This window comes from Chelmon rostratus, chromosome 21 (assembly GCF_017976325.1).
Source record: "Chelmon rostratus isolate fCheRos1 chromosome 21, fCheRos1.pri, whole genome shotgun sequence".
Classification (NCBI taxonomy): domain Eukaryota; kingdom Metazoa; phylum Chordata; class Actinopteri; order Chaetodontiformes; family Chaetodontidae; genus Chelmon; species Chelmon rostratus.
In genome coordinates this window covers 730,719-747,030 of record NC_055678.1, presented here as the reverse complement: position 1 = coordinate 747,030, position 16,312 = coordinate 730,719, and positions in this window count along the sequence as shown.

Here is a 16,312-nt window from a genome sequence, read left to right as displayed (position 1 = left end):
CATGGATGTTTGGTCAATCTTGAATGTTCTACCTGGTCTGGCACACCTGTGTTTTTACAAGCAGCAGTTTGTCAAATACAGCTGTGGTTGATAACCACCGCTGTAAAATGACCGTGTGTATGTTGATGAATGAATATTTTTCACCTCTATATGGCAGTACATGTTCTTAATGTTGAGCTCTGAACCCTGAGCCATTACAACACAAAGCTACATCCATTAACTATCATACATTAGCATGTGGAGGTTTTATTTACCATTTCAACACACTACAAACACACAACGGCTGCATGTTGGTGTGATTTTACACAAAAACAGTGGCCATAAAGCATTAGCACATGCTAACATTACAAAACAAAGATGCTAGCAGCAGTTTTCATAATATAGATGGTAAAGTTATATTTTATTATTATTCTATTTGTATTGTGATTATATTGTCGGCTACACTGTGTGTAAGCATGTTAACACACCTGTATCTTTCGGTCAGGTAAGTGTTTGCTGTTCGAGCTGCGGCGGCTGCAGGCTACGTTAGCAGCGGGCACCCTGAGGACTGATGTTTGCGTTCAGTCTTTCTCACCAAAACACATCATGGGGATTCATGAGGCCTAACAAACCTGTTTCTGTCCTCATTACACCTTAATCAAACTTTACATGCATGTTTAAACGAGCTAGCGCTCTTCTTCCTCCCTGCTGCTTCCTCACACGCTGCAACGTTTCTTGAAGTTACTGCCACCAGCTGTCAATCAGTGGAAATGCATGAAACGGAGGCATTTGTACACAGTAGCTTGCATTCACTTCATGTTTGCCCAAACCTGGTCCCAATGAGGTCGGGTCAGGTATCCGCTCTCTCGTCCTCTTCAAAACATCGCTCCATAGCGCCCCCAGTGGTCAAAAATTCCACAGGGTGCCTTTAAACGGTGCTGCGGTTAAAGGTAAACCTGATGTTGAAGCAAACAAGACGCTATGGCTGCTTGTCTGACAGCAACAAGCAAGTCCTCAATGGCTGGCCCACAAGAACGCAGCATCAAACAGCACGAGGTTGTAAATACAAAGCAGCTGCTCCTCTTTTACAGAGTCACTGAAGTAAAGACCTACATAAGTCTGCCTGTCCTCTGCTCTGCAGCACACAGACAGAAGACAGACACTCGGTGCTTCCTCGCAGTCTTTCTCGGTCGTCTGCTTGTCGCTCTCTCTGATGCCAGCTGTATTTCAGCTCCGTGTTTATTGGAAATCTATGCGCTGTGCCGAGGCACCGCTGCAAACACAAAGATTATCTCGCAGATGAAACTATTCTCTGTATCCTTTGAGTCAATCTGATGACAGTTTGTTTGTTAGCTCTCATTCCAGACGGGAGCAGCCTTTCTTTGTTCCGAGAGCTGCGACGGCGTCGACCGTTCGCACGATTCGGCTCCTTTTCGGAGGAGTCAGGTCACAGCAGCAGCAGCGCAATTAAAACAGGAAGCCTTTTCTGAAACGTCAACAAGACGTTCTCTTCCAAAGCGCCGGGGGGGCATTCTCGCAGCGTGAGCGGATATTTTTAGGCGCACCAGAGGGAGTTTAGGCCGTCCAGTAACAAGTGACAAGCAAGTGGGTAACCTGGTTTTTCTGAGACACAAAAAGAAAGGTGTGACTCCCCAGAGAGCGCGAAGAGTCCGGCCCAAAGCAGACTTTCTGCCTCTGTCTCGCACCAGGACGTCTGTCCTGTCACACACACACACACACACACACACTGTGCATATTACTCTACGTGACGCCTCCGCGGTCGGCACAGAGCCTTGAGTGGGCAGAGAGAGTGAGTGGTCACATTACACTGCTGTTACATCACATTCCTTCAGTCTCCTAAGCAACCAGGTGTCCTCCAACAACAAAGCAGCGCAGCTACGACGCTGTTATGTCATCCGCCCGCTGTCACACAGTGTTCAAGGTTTCGCACACCCCGTCCTCACGATGCTGCTGCACGGCTGTGAGAACACTCGTGGCGTTTGGTGCAGTCGGGGGGGGGGGGGTGCTCTGGAACAATAGGGCGGTGGGAGGTGTGAGCGTGTTGTTTCTGAGAGTTTGGAGAGAGGTGAGGCTTTCTTCTTCTGAAAAAATCTGACAAAGTGAGTCATCTGAAGCCAGATCTCTGACAGAGAGGAGCGCCGGGCCGCAGGTGGGCCGCCCGCGGAGAAAAGAGAGGCTCAGCGGTCACTGCTTGGCCCACAGATATTACACCACGGTTACGTAAAAATAAAAAGAAAATACAAATACGGAGAGAAGAGAAAGCAGAGAGAGAAAACAAATCGTGAGTTTGTGCACAGATTCTTCGACTGCGTTCAGATCGAATTCAGGAGCGACATTATCGCTTAAACAGCCAATGAAATGAGCCTCATTTATGACCTCACTGCTTTGTGAGGTCACACAGTTACACAGACTTCAACCCTCAGGGGGACCCTCAGGTTTTCTAGCATCGGTTTGCATCTTTAGAGGCGCTCTGCTCAGGGTTTCCACCGCCGGCAGCTCGCACAGTGAAGAACAGTCGGCCATGTTTCTAGTTCCAGCTAAAAGCTGGGAACGGAGATACTGGATCTAAACTGTAGTTTCACTCCACATCAAGGTCAGGGTTAGGGTTAGTCAGAGGTTGAACTGAACTCAAACGCTCGCACACACACACACACACACACACACACACACGTGTGTCCGCCACTAGCGAGCTCTGTTCGTGGTGAATCAACTCAGACTGTCTTCCAGTTAAAGCACTTTCTTTCTAATTAATCAATCATATTTTATCAGGTTTCCCAGGATCATGAGCTGGAATCTCTCCTGAAGTCCACGTTAAAAGGAAAGTCTCGTATATTACAGCTCGGGTCTTGTGTTTGTAGTTTTAGTCGTTTCTATCAGTTGTGATAATAAAGACACAGACAGGTGAGTGAACAGGAGAGTATCTACACGGAGGTAAACCTGAGAGTGTGAGCACATTGAAATGTCATCGATAATCTCTCTGTGATCTCTGTCTGAATCTGTTTCCTTCATTCTGTGTTTCTTAAAGTCACAGTGTGTCCAGATCCCAGCAGTTCTACCTGTCCCACTACTTTAACCTTCTGGTCCATGTGTCAACTCAAGCTGCAGGACCCAAACTGAACGGCAGCAAACGTGACAGACGACACAGCGACAGGAAGAAATAGAGGGAAAGTGAGGAGAGAGTGTGTGTGTGAGGGAGAGAGAGTGTGTGTGTGTGTGTGAGCCAGCCTCCAGGGTTTTTGGCCTCCTTATCTCCTGGAGGAGGATCCTTTCCAGGCGTTTGTTTCCTGAAATCATCAAAGCTTTGATTTGGCGCACAGTCGTCCTCCAGGGGAAACTGGTCATTTGGTGTTTTCACTGAAATAAACCTGCTCGGTGAGAGCCGGCTCGAGCTGGACGGGCTTCACCTCCGTGCACTTCCTGTCTGTCTCTGGCTGCGGCTCATGGTTAGAAATGAAAGGACTGACACTCTGCTGCTCTGCTGTTAACACTTTTAACGACCGCACTTCAAAAAGCGCTTCTTCTCTGTGTTTTCATGCCGCTGGGCCTGAGGATGTATTTTGGTTAATTGGATTTCGGGACTTGCCGCATTGAAAACGATTAACACTTAGTCACCAGTCGTGACTGGTTAGCATCTTTTGGAAATGGTCATTATCTCCTGTCGTGGCCCAAAACCATGATCGCTTGCAAAATTTTAATTTCGCAGATGTCAAACACAGAGCTGCACTGACTTATGCAACGAAACATCTGACGCACTCCTGCGTTCAATCTTTTGACTTATTCACAAGCCAGGCCTAAATGGAACAATCTGATAGCATCATGAAGACACAGCAGTGCATCGTTCCCTCTTAGTTCCCCCTGTCTCCCCCCTCCGTTACCCCTTGTGACCCTTAAAAGCTGTCTATGAATATTCCATCAGCCAGCAGGGCCTCTGCTCTCCCTCCTCATTTAGTGATTCAGTCTGTAAGTAGCTTACATAAACCTCCATATTTATGTGTATGAACGTAATCATAGCATAAGTGTGTGGATTCACAGCGAGAGCCGGCCCGGGGGCAGGAAACACTGCAAATGAGTATGAAAATGACATCGGAGGAAAATGGAATAGGTTTTGCATAAATTAGCTCTCTGTGAATTATGTCAGCTCTGTTTCCAGGCAGGACACTTCCTGGGTGTGTGTGTGCGTGTGTGTGTGTGTGTTTGGTGTAATATATGCTGCCCACCGGTGATGATACTGCAGAGTGAGATAAATGACCTCATATTCTCATGTCTCAGCCCGGCTCTCAGGTGCTCAGAGGAAACGACAGCATCATCAAGCTGTAGAGTGAACAGAGTGAGTTATTACCGCCTCAGACGTCAGTGTTCACTAAACTGTGTTTCCTTTGCTGCGATGCTGCAATCAAACTTTTAAAGTGGGCATAATCTAATGTTATCTGAAATTATATTAACTATCAACCAGGAAGCGCCTTTAACAAGCAGCCTGCCGGCGGGTTTGTCATTAGCTGCTGTGCAACCAAATTAATAAAGTCTTATCTTATCTTATCTCTTATCTTAAACAGTGTTCAAACAGAACTTTATTCTAAATTCTAGTGGAGACAGCAGACACTAAATGTTATTTTGTAGCAACATGTGAACATGAGAGTCTACAATCGCTCCGCTAAGGTCAATGCTAGCCTCAGCATGCTAGCATTGTCATAATTAGCATGCTAGCATGCTAATCAGCAGGTATAAAGTTTACTGTAGTCATCATTTGAATTTAGCATGTTAGCTAATTAGCTTTAAACACAAAGCACAGCTGAGGCTGTGGTGAAAGCTCATTTTGCAAGAACTGGATGAATTAAATGTTTGACCTGGTGGTGGCGCTAGATGAAGTGTCAGCGGATCCCCAGAAACATTCATGTAAATCCTGACAATGAATGTGCGTACCAAACGTCGTGGCGTGAGATATCTCACTCACTCACCACAAATATTAACCTCATGGTGGTACTGCAGGAAAAGTGATCTGAGGATCATTAAACCGACCGACCGTCAGCCCGACCATCAGACCGACGTCGCCATGCTGGGGCGAGCGACGCGGCTGCTGGGTTTGAGTTTTTCATGCAGCATCATGTGGCTCCAGACAGAGTCACAGTTACTCGTTAAGTGTTTGTCTGAATCATAAACTCTATTTCTGTTCTCCGCAGGCTGTTTAGATCCGTTTTACTTCACGTTTAATTGAACAGTGATTCATCAGAGGTTTATTTGTGCTGAACTTGTCCCCCCGCGACCCCGCGGCGAGCGATCATTAACACCATCGACGAAGCCGTCAGAGAACCTGTTCCAGACGAGCAGCGTCGCGATGGAGGAAACAGACGACCTCCAGCTCTCACGCTTCGCTCCGTCCTGACGGGGCTGAGGCGCAGTAAACTGTCAGAAAGGAAACGAAGTATTTCGGTATTTGTGGTATTTTCAAATCCTGCTTTGAAGGCCGGTCTGAAAAAAACGACCCTTAACACAAAGCACGAAACCACCCAGCACACCCGCTTCAGCCGAATCCTGTTCACCGTGTTTAAGGTTTGAAAGTGACAAATCTGATTATTATGGGCTACCCTTTGTTTGGTTGGCTGACTTTGTTTTGGAGGATGTTTGAATGTTTCAGTGTGTTACTGAGTCAGAACTGAACTCTAAAGAGACCAGATGAACACAGATGTGTTTGCTCTTCACATGCTGACAGCTCTAACTCTCAGACTGTCCGGTTCAGGTCCAGGCCCCTGAAGAACAGTCATTCCTCTAAATAGACTTAACAACAGCAAAATGCTGCGTCAGTCGTTTGTTCAAATGCCCAAAACAACATGTGATTACATTTAATGACATCTCTCATGTGAATTACTGCTCCTGTCCGTCAAGAGCTACAGCTGATGCAGCGTAATGTCACTGCACCACCAAAGGTCATATGGAGGAGTTTGGGCTGGAACGATGGGAAGCCAGAGAGCACTGTTTGCTTTCTGTTCACCATTTCTGCAACCGTTCCGCTACTTTAACTCCACATATTTTACACATTAACGTAAAATGTGAACATATCACAAAGCCTTTTGTAGCTTCAGGTGTAGCTGCGCAAAATCTGACAAACACTTGAGACAGCAACAACCCAGAATCAGTGGCCGGTTGAACGGTAGCTGTTTGAATTGCATTGTGGGTAATGTAGACACAATGTAGACATTTCCAGATATGAAACAACCTTATGATGGCCTATAATGGCTTTACATGCAATGTGTGCAGCTTTTAAGGCTGTACCTACAGGAACAGTTATACTGTTCAACATTTATATATATATATATATATATATATATATGACGGAGATAAGGAAAATAACAGAAGTCTGAACCTTGCACCATTTGTAATTTTAATTGTCATCATCAACATGTTTGTGAGAAGAATGCTGCTAATTATAATAAGTGAAAAACAGATTATAATTACATGCTTGTCAGAACTTGATGTTCAGTTTGCAGGAACGTTATTTGAGGGATCTGCAGAGTTTAAAATGTGCAGCTGTAAAAACTGAAACAGATCCAGAATCTGCTGCTTCTCCCGACTTCACAATACTGAGCAGCAATTTGCAGTTTTTTGCTCGATCAATTGGATTTGAATGAGGCTTGATGTGTTCCTGAGCTACGTGGTTTCATGTGAGGATATGATTCAGTAGAATTATCCAGAGCGTCGAACTGTTTCAGCTGAAATCCCTTTGGCTTCTGCACGGCGATTCATTTAACAGAGAAAAACTGTTCGATCGAAGGAGCCAACGTTCTCTGTCTGATTGCGTCAGTTAGCCTCATCCACCTCCAACACACACACACACACACACACACACACACCGGCACGGTACAGGCGTCACTCCAGAACAACCCTCCTCACGGTCAGCCGGCACGACGCTGCCTCTGAAACACTCACACATGTGATAAACATGTGATGGGGGCGTCTCTGACTGTGAATCCTCCATGATAACGAAGCTGCGGCCAAACTGTTGGAGGCGCTCTCCTGTAAAGTGGCTTGATGCCATCAAACAGAGCAGAATATAAAACCCTGATCGAAGTGATGTTGAATTGGACCGAGCCAGTGTCCTCGGTAGAAAGCAGATCAGACCGAGAAGCCGTTTCCTCCCAGACCTCATGTTTCAGAAAAACAGCATCAACAGCATCATCAGCACATAACAAAGTACATTATACAACAGCGTCAAGCACGGAGGAGCTCGCTGCGATCCAATTTAAAAGTGTGTGTGTTGGGGGGGGGCATGATTAACGAGGGCAGACACACAGAAAAACAAGGCCAGACCCATGAGATACTGTACAGCAGTACAGTGGCGATGTGATTGGCGATTAGCAGGTAGGCTTACGCCATGATTCGCTTCCTTATATTACCTCCCTCGGACGGGACCCCCAGGGATCTGACAAGGAGGGTGGGCTGAAGGCTTCGAATTAAGTGGTGGTAATCTAGTGAAGTGTGAGGAGGGGTCGGTTCAGGCTCTGCAGATGAATGAGGAGGGAAAAACGAGTTCTTAATGTGACCTGCTGACCCCTCCTCCAGGCCACAGCAGAGACGGCGAGGGACAGACGGACGCCACCGCAGAGCTCATTATCGGGCTAGGAGTCGGGTTTTTCCACGAGACCGGAGAGGACGAACCCGGCTTCCAGGGCTAATTAACGGACCTGCCGAGTCAGACCAGTGTTCATACTGAATCTGTTCACTGACAACGGATTTGATTTGTTTTCCGCCAAAATAGGCAACGTACGACCCACCGGTAGCGACTACAGCTCTGAACACGATCCGGGCCAATCACGTTCGTCAGCACATTATAACTATGGATGCGGATTGGTTGAAAACCTTGTGCTTTATCACCTCAGTCGATTGTTCCGAGCAACCCTGCAGGCCGCTGATTGGTCAGAGAGAATCGTCACTGCGATCGTCACACTGGCCACAAACTGCAACCGCAATTTTTTTATTCAGTCAAAACCGCGCCATGAAGATGATGTGAGGGCAGTTTTATCTGTCGTCGCCATGACGATCAGCTAAGAATCACGGCCACGCTGAGGAGGTAAAACAAAATCCAGAAAAGTACCTGGATCCAAAAACACTGGAGCTGAGCAGAGCCGAGCCAAACTGTGCCAAGCTGTGGAAACACGGTAGCTCCCCCCTGAGAGACTCACGTCAGACAGACATCCTGCGTTTGCTATCGAGGCACGACTATAATCTGACACATCTTTATCACAATATTCAATGCGGCTACGTTCACCTGCAAACTCTCCCAACACGAGCAGAAAGGTCTCATTTAGCTGTCCCGTCCTCAGTCTGATGCTCAGTGTTTGAATTTCTGAGCCATTAGCGCCTTCCCTGAGACCGTCGACGTGTTCAGCCTTGCTGGCGGTGTAGACCGAGGCCAGGCAGCGCCGCCGGTCCGTATGCTTTGGTTCAACATGAAATCTCTCGACAGACACTGATGGACCCAGTGGCCATCATAAATGTTGGTAATGTACGTTTCTGCAAACCACGGATGTGTAGAAACTTTACGCTTATTCACGCTCAAACTTGGTTTCAGGCTTTAATGTTATCGTCTGATGAGGCTGTGGTTGAGGTCCACGTAGCATAAAAGCTACTTGCCGAGGGTTGGGAAAAGATCCGGTTTCGTCACCACGAGTACCGCTTAAGCAGTGTCTGCTGACACGCCACCAACATCTCCTCCTCCTCCTGATGAGGACTCATAAACCGCTAATGTGAGCTACATCATTTTGATACTGACCTATAGAGAAACATTCATACATAAACATACAAATTGAATGTATCCGTAATTTGCAGAAGCATACAACGCTAGAATTTTATTCCGGCGACTGAAGTATTTCAGTCACTCGTGGTCCCAGCAGGATGATCGCAATAACTTTGGTTAGTCTGTCACGTTTTTAGCACCATCAAAACGTCAATGTGTCCAAGCCTGAAAAACGAAAGCAATCAAAGTCCCTTCATCCTCAGATATACTGCGTTTCGTGCTAATTAGCAAATATTAGCATGCTATCAGATAAAACAAAGATGATGAACATGGCTCACATTAAACCTGCTAAACATCAGTGTGTTTGCGTTGTCTTCATGTTAGCATGCTGATGTTAGCATTTAGCTCAAAGCACCACTGTGCAGAGTACAACCTCACACAGCTGCTAGCATTGCTGCAGGCTTTTAGCCTTTTTATAACAAAATAGACACGAGCATTTATCTTTTCTACGGTGCAAAATAATGACAATTCTTCAGATTAAAAAAATATCTCTGTTTGCACCTCCATTTGCTGTTTGCCCCCCCCTCTCTGTATAAGTGAATTTCTCCATTGTGAGATCACTAAAGTCTGATCTAATCTAATCTAATCTCCCGACACAGAATTTCTCAGTATTCTTAGAGGGATGTTTCCAATCCGGTTCACACTGTTTCACACTGTTCTGCAACACTCAGGTGTTATTCAGAGGGGGTGTAGTTCGGCTGTGATGCCTGTACTGAAGCCTGAGAGATTCATGACAGGTGATCTGTTTTTCTGTGACTTTCATCCATCCCATCCATCATCACCAGTAACCACAGAAACCCGAGTTCAGTTTATTATATTTAGCACAAAGTATTGACACATTTCAGATAAAAATAGCTCCTAAATTTCCTAAATGTTTTCAGAGAGTCTTGTTTTCACTGAACTGAAAAGTGTGTGTGCATCAGTGTCTCAGGCTCACTATTAAAAATCTACTGATAGTTGGTGGAGCGCAGCAGAGCTCCGCGGCGGTGCGCTGCGGTGCGGGGCGGTGCGGGGCGGCGCGGTGCGTTACTGACGCCTGCTGACGTTTGGAAAAGCTTCTTTATCTTTTTGTTGTAACTCTCCGGGACGCTGCCGTGCAGAGATAAAAGCAGGCCAGAGAACCGCGACCCGACAGATGAGGACTACTTCTGCTGACCACTTCCATCGCAGCTGAAGTTGAAGGCAGCCCGCGGCCGCGGCTTCGCTCCGCGCGGTGCTGATGGTGCCAACGCGGCGCGCACACGCGTCTCCTTTGAGCAGATGTGCATCAGCTGCAAACAAACTGCGCGCACGATTAATAAACGGAGCGGATGAGGCTTTCTGTCATCTTCATCCGCGTGTTCGGCCCGTTTCAAGCCGAGGCTGCTGGTGCGATGTCTCAAACATGGCTGTGATGCGCTACGCTGTCAGCTCGCTCCGTGTCTTCCTCACACACTGCATCCGTCACATGAAACACATCGCACGGATTGTATAAAGAGGATAACTCACGCGCTCCCGGTGATCGATCCGTGGATGCCATCGCTCGGGGGGGCGGGAGGCGGGGGCACAGCACCCCCGAAAAAGCGCTCTCTTTCACGGTGTGTCAGCGCCCGGTGAAAGCCTGCTGGCCTCTGGTCCGGTCCTCCTCCCGGGCTCCTGTGGCAGGGACGCGCACGCCTCCTGGAGCTGCTACTGTGCAGGACTGAGCATCACACCGCACACCGTGGAGCTCCGCTCGTGTGGGATGGTGATGTCGCGGGAATAGCAGCGTCAGTCTCTGCTTTTAACGAGAACACCTCTGTCTACGGCTCGACTCACCCCGCATCAAGAGGGGGGGCCAAGGCGACGTATCTGTCAGCAACCTGCACAGAAGAGTCAAAGAATATTCTCGTTTAGATAGAAGAAGACAAACTGTAGCCAATCACAGACTCAGCAGGTCCTCAACAGGAGAGGAGACCAGAAAAAAGCAGCCTGGAGAGTATTTATAGCACAAGCTCGATGCAAACAATCCCACAGCTTACATTTAAAGCCACATGGCTCCACCAATGGCTGCATCCTCCACCCAGACCAACTCCTCACACCTTCTGCTTTCCAGACTGTGAAGAAAAAGCGTCTGTACGTGGCTGGAAGTGGCAAACTGCATGAAGTGACACCGTTTCACAGGGTCTGCAGTCCAGTCCTCAGTCTCAGGTGGTCTGCAGTCCAGTCCTCAGTGGTCTGCAGTCCAGTCCTCAGTCTCAGGTGGTCTGCAGTCCAGTCTACAGTCTCAGGTGGTCTGTAGTCCAGTCCTCAGTGGTCTGCAGTCCAGTCCTCAGTGGTCTGTAGTCCAGTCCTCAGTCTCAGGTGGTCTGCAGTCCAGTCCTCAGTGGTCTGTAGTCCAGTCCTCAGTCTCAGGTGGTCTGCAGTCCAGTCCTCAGTGTCAGGTGGTCTGCAGTCCAGTCCTCAGTGGTCTGTAGTCCAGTCCTCAGTCCTCAGTGGTCTGTAGTCCAGTCCTCAGTCTCAGGTGGTCTGTAGTCCAGTCCTCAGTGGTCTGCAGTCCAGTCCTCAGTCTCAGGTGGTCTGTAGTCCAGTCCTCAGTGGTCTGCAGTCCAGTCCTCAGTCTCAGGTGGTCTGCAGTCCAGTCTACAGTCTCAGGTGGTCTGTAGTCCAGTCCTCAGTGGTCTGCAGTCCAGTCCTCAGTGGTCTGTAGTCCAGTCCTCAGTCTCAGGTGGTCTGCAGTCCAGTCCTCAGTGGTCTGTAGTCCAGTCCTCAGTCTCAGGTGGTCTGCAGTCCAGTCCTCAGTGTCAGGTGGTCTGCAGTCCAGTCCTCAGTGGTCTGTAGTCCAGTCCTCAGTCCTCAGTGGTCTGTAGTCCAGTCCTCAGTCTCAGGTGGTCTGCAGTCCAGTCCTCAGTGGTCTGCAGTCCAGTCCTCAGTCTCAGGTGGTCTGTAGTCCAGTCCTCAGTGGTCTGCAGTCCAGTCCTCAGTCTCAGGTGGTCTGTAGTCCAGTCCTCAGTGGTCTGCAGTCCAGTCCTCAGTCTCAGGTGGTCTGCAGTCCAGTCCTCAGTGTCAGATGGTCTGTAGTCCAGTCCTCAGTCCTCAGATGGTCTGTAGTCCAGTCCTCAGTCTCAGGTGGTCTGCAGTCCAGTCCTCAGTGTCAGGTGGTCTGCAGTCCAGTCCTCAGTCTCAGGTGGTCTATAGTCCAGTCCTCAGTGTCAGGTGGTCTATAGTCCAGTCCTCAGTCTCAGGTGGTCTGCAGTCCAGTCCTCAGTGGTCTGGAGTCCAGTCCACAGTCTCAGGTGGTCTGTAGTCCAGTCCTCAGTGTCAGATGGTCTGCAGTCCAGTCCTCAGTCTCACATGGTCTGCAGTCCAGTCCTCAGTCTCAGGTGGTCTCACCACACATATATTCTAGCACATGTTGAACTGGTTCGTTGTTGTATCATTTCACTTGTATTGATTCGATATCTTGTCTCAATCGTTTTAATATTTATTGAAATATTTTAAATACATTTAATACTGAATTTTCACTTCTGGTACTTTTTACACTTGACATCTTCCTACATTTGATTAAATAATTTTTCTAAACCATAGAGAGCACATGGCCAAAAGTATGTAGACACCCAATTGTGCTCATTCAAACTCTCTTTCCAAACAATTGGCTGTTAATCTGCTGCTACGACAGCCTCTACCCTGCTGGTCTCAGACTTTACACCAGATTTTCAAACCTGGCTGCTGGGATTTGCACCCGTTTAACCACAAAAATGTCAGCGAGGCTCAACCTTGTTGTTGGGTGATAAAGTCTAACGAGTTCATCAAGTTTCTGGATGGGGTTGAGGTCACTGAGGTCACGGTCCTGTGCAGGCCAGCAAAGAGGGAAAAACTTTTCTTTATGGACTCTTGTTGAACAGCTTCACTAAACTTCACAGAGTTGGACGCACTACATTAGTGAGGACATTCAGTCCACTTCTACCAGAGTCTGATGGACGTATGTGAGCTCAGTCAGAGGGACGTTTATCTGCATGCCATAAAAAACGACTCATGCAGGTGCTACGGAGCTCTGTCACCTTCCAGACTGTCTGTATAAAAGTATTCAGCTGCACAGAGAAGTCAGGCTGAAGAAGTGAATCCGACGATGCTCTCCAGGACCGAGCTGCTCCATAAACCGGCCTGTGTCCTGAAACCAGGAACAAACTGTCTCAGTGTGACCCTCCTGGGTTGGCGTCCTGTCAGCGTAGCTTCATGTTTCCTGCAGGAACTGACGTGTGTGATGGATTCATGATGGATAAACACAGGCTTTTACCTCTGGGATCAACAACTCCTCCATCTTTTCTACACTCCGTGCGAGGTGGCTCTTATCACACCATTTCTCCTTTTCTGATGGGGTGCTATTCTTGTGCATTAAGCCCAAGATAGCTGCGTCATCTGAGGATTTGATGACACAATTATCAGGGCTCATCTTCTGCAGCTGTGTACTGGAGCAGGGCAGCAGAGCAAACACGGGCGACATCACATGCAGGATGTGGATTCATAGAGCAGAGAAACAGAAATGGAGCTTTTTACACACACAAACATAAAGTTCAGGTCTAAATGTGTGTAATGTTATAAGAAATAGTAACATATCTATAACATTTGTATTCTAGATTGCATTATATCATTTATATCATTATATAACAACACAATACTTCTAGTATATTGGTGTCACTGTGTTTTTATATCATAGTATATTTACAAAGCTGTATCATAGTATCCTCAGTTTCTAGTGCAGATACTTCATATTTTATTGTATTATTTCTGTCTAGTGTGTTTATGTTATGTACATTGCACATATATATAGTACAACACAATTTATAAAATTATTATTCATATTCCACTTATTATTCATACCTATACACTATATATAATTCATTGCTGCCAGAGTTGCACAACTGGACTTCTTTCACACAAACACTGGCACAATTCATATATATATATATATATATATATATATATATATATATAGTCTGCTGTAATGCATTTATTGTATATAATCTCCAATTTATTTCATTTCTTATTTCACTTCAGTTTACTTATTTATTTAAAAAAAATCTGTTTTCTATCTCTCAGCTTGTTGCTGTGCAGCTGTAACATGTGAATTTCCCCTCAGACATAACATCATTCTGACCTGCACTGATGCACATTAAGGCCCCAGACTCTGTATTATGTTTTTACAGAGAGGGGGGTTCAGGGTCGGACAGAAATCACAGTTTTGACAGCTGTAATAGATTTATAGGTATGTGAGGTACACATGGCATGGTGTGTGCCTGTGTGATATATTTATGTATGTGATGTATTAACATATTATTAGCAGATAAATTATGAACACAGTACGGCACTAATGATCTGATAATGATGGTAGCATAGCTAATAACAATAGAAGTTGCAGTGGATGTCCGGCAGGAGCTGCAGCTGTAATCAGCCTCCATGTTTCACAGTCTGGAGCGTCTCTGCAGCGGCGTCCATATCTGAAGCATCGTAGTCACCACGAGCTGATTGGCTGTGCTGATATTGATCTTCAGGTGATTGTTGTTGCACCATGTGATGAAGCTCTGTCCGTCCTCTGGACAAACAGTCTCTGAGTGAAGACAGCATGTTTCTGTCTGGACATTATTCATGGAGTCATACATGTCACTTGGCTGGTTGAGGGAAACAACCACGAGAGAGAGCACCTAGTTTTTAATGTTTGACGAATGTTAACTTGTGTTTACTCACCATCTACTGATCAATCAGGTGATTGTTAAAATGTTTCACCTGAAGGCTGAAGCTGAGGAGCAGTGGTGGTGTCAGTCTCACTGATGGAGCAGAGCCGTTTGAGCTGGAAGCTTTCCTCTTTATTAAAATGACACATGCTGGATGTGTTCACCTCCGTTAAAATAGAAAGTCTGTAGGTTTTTTCCATTCAAAGGATGTGGTGTGCAAACTCCAGAAATTAATTTAATATAAACTCACTGAATAAACTTTTAATAGACTTCTGAGTACGCCACTGATTACAGCCGTCACCCTCACGCGGGTCCATGCTTCATCAAAAGAACAACATGCTTGTGGGTGTTTCTTATATAACATAACCTACATACAAGCAAGCCTTTCTTTTTCCATGTTGTGATGAATTTTCTGATTCATTCATTTTCTTCGCTGCAGCCTTTTCACTCTCCGTCTCTGGGGACTGAAGTGGGCAGAAGAAAAGGAAAACAGCTGTTTGAGACATCGCCCTGGAGTCTGTGGGCAACAAATGATCTTTACTGTGAGACACTGAACAAGCAAAAGATTCACGACTACTCAACAGGTGAAAGTAACAAAATGTGAAATAAAGAAAAAATAATGCAAAACAATCCCAGATGCTGGCAGGATTTGCCTGAAACTCCAGACTCGTGTTCCTTTCAGGAAGTGAGAGGCTCCGTCTTAATAAGGAAACTGTTAATTAATGGCGCTGCAGTCTGTTTTTAATGTGCTTTTCAAGCTGCAGCACAGCATCACATTTTCTAAATTCTTCTTGTATTAAATCTGTCTTTTACTACAGTGTGCACAAACATTTTGTTCTATTTAAAAAGATTTCAGAGCAGATACCAAACTGAGCTGTAATCATCTGGAAGGAACGACCTTTCTTACATGTCTAATAGCGAGAACCTGCAGCTGCCATGTGAATCTAGGAGTGAATGATATCTTCTTTCAGCTTTGATTAATTATTCATCCTAATGTCAAATCCTTGACATCACCTCGACGACCTCAGCGAGTCAGGTGTGACATCACGATGGGGAGGGGGAGCAAAGGGGGCAACAGAGGGAGCGTACGACCATACTGAGAAGACATTTTTCTCACTTTAGTGAAATGAGCTGCGTTGTGCATAAATCTGGAAACACCGGCTTCGTCTTTCACGGCGGTCGAGGAAACTGTGGGAGGTGATGACGTACGTCAGCGGCTGTGAGGCAGCAAAGTGAAGAAGCCTTTTTTCTGTTGCACCTAGCCTCTCTGTGCACGTCCCTCTGTGCACGTCTCTCTGTGCACGTCATGTCATTTGGTCATTTTTGGTGTTTTAAGGAAGTGGAATCGCTGGTGAGATTGTGGCTGGTCTGCCTACAAAGAGCAGGACTTTGACACCAGAGCTGCATCACGAGTCCTGAGTGAAGAAGCACTTTGGTTCGGCTGAGTTTGGAAAGCTTTGAGTTAAATGTAGGCTCAGGTTAGGCTCAGTAATGCTCCGTGTTGTCATTCAAATCAGTGTTAACTTTTATGAGGATATCAAAACAAGACGACCTTCTTTCCGTAGCTGTTACGAAGTGCTTTAAGTCCAAAACTTTACAACAGTTTAATCGTGCTTCAGGAGTCATGAGAGGATCCGTGAGTTGTTGCTCCTGTTCCATCAGATCCACGATAAGAAGATATTTACAACCATCACTGAGGCTGATGAGCTCATTGACTTTGTGCTGTTTTCAGGTGAGTTTATCAGCAGGCGATCACATCCTGATGTCCCAACTTCTGTGGAATCAGAAATGTTTTATTAATCTAAATCTGCAAAGTCACAAAAGTAATCAAATA